This window comes from Barbus barbus (assembly GCF_936440315.1).
Source record: "Barbus barbus genome assembly, chromosome: 5".
NCBI classification, from domain to species: Eukaryota; Metazoa; Chordata; class Actinopteri; order Cypriniformes; family Cyprinidae; genus Barbus; species Barbus barbus.
In genome coordinates, this window is record NC_136733.1 from 8,759,666 (window position 1) to 8,760,647 (window position 982).

Below are 982 nucleotides of genomic sequence, written 5' to 3' on the forward strand. Positions count from 1 at the left end.
GTGAACTTTGCCCTCCGCGCGCGTCCAGTCAGATCAAATGCGTAGTACACGTGGGCCTTTTTAAGAAACGATTAAATAAGTGTGTGTGCTTTCGGCTTTTACGACATCAATCGCGAAAAAGTGCGTTTATTTTTTATGGATCCAGTTTTTTAGTTGGTGTCAGTTTCACTAATTGTTTTCTTCTATTATTAAATGTAAACACTTATAATTGTATGTATAGATGATTGCAGTAAAACAAAGAAGCAGGGTCTAACAGTTACATCAACTATCAGGACATTCAAACGATATTGATTTAAAGTATTTATTTGCTTACTAGTGCATAATAAAACAAACTGGATACAATGTAAATTATTTTACTTGATCATTAACGTTACATCATTCTTTTTTATAAAATATCTGGACTTTTAACATAGAACTTACGTTCAAGACGTTGCCCCGCCTTCATTACTTGAAGTCGTCAGCTGATTGGATGCCTTCACGTGACGCTGCATGACGGCACCGCTAGTATAAAAGAACGCGAGCGGCTGTCGTCGGTGTTGCCACCTTAGCAATTTTGTTGCTAATTTTAGCAACTTTTCAGACTACCCTTGCAACTTTTTCTTCCACCTAGCAACAAATTTAGCAATTTTTTAAAATTTATTAGGCAACTTTTAGCAGCGTTTGATAAGTGACTCAGACAATAAAAAAGGCACACATTTTCCATCCAAATTACACAAAAAGAAGATAATCAAAGATGCCTATCAGTAGCCTACACACATCATGTGAATTGAGTTAGTGGCTATTTTCAGTTGTTTAATTGAATAAATGTTCATTCATGATACACGTTGTCAGTAGCTTGTACTTGCGATTGTTGATCAGTTAATACACTGTAAAGTATTTTTCCAGGACATTATTATCCATTGTAGCCCTGTAACCCGAAAACACAATAAATAATTTAAAATGCAGGTAAAAAACAAAATGGAAAATTATTTCATATTAACAT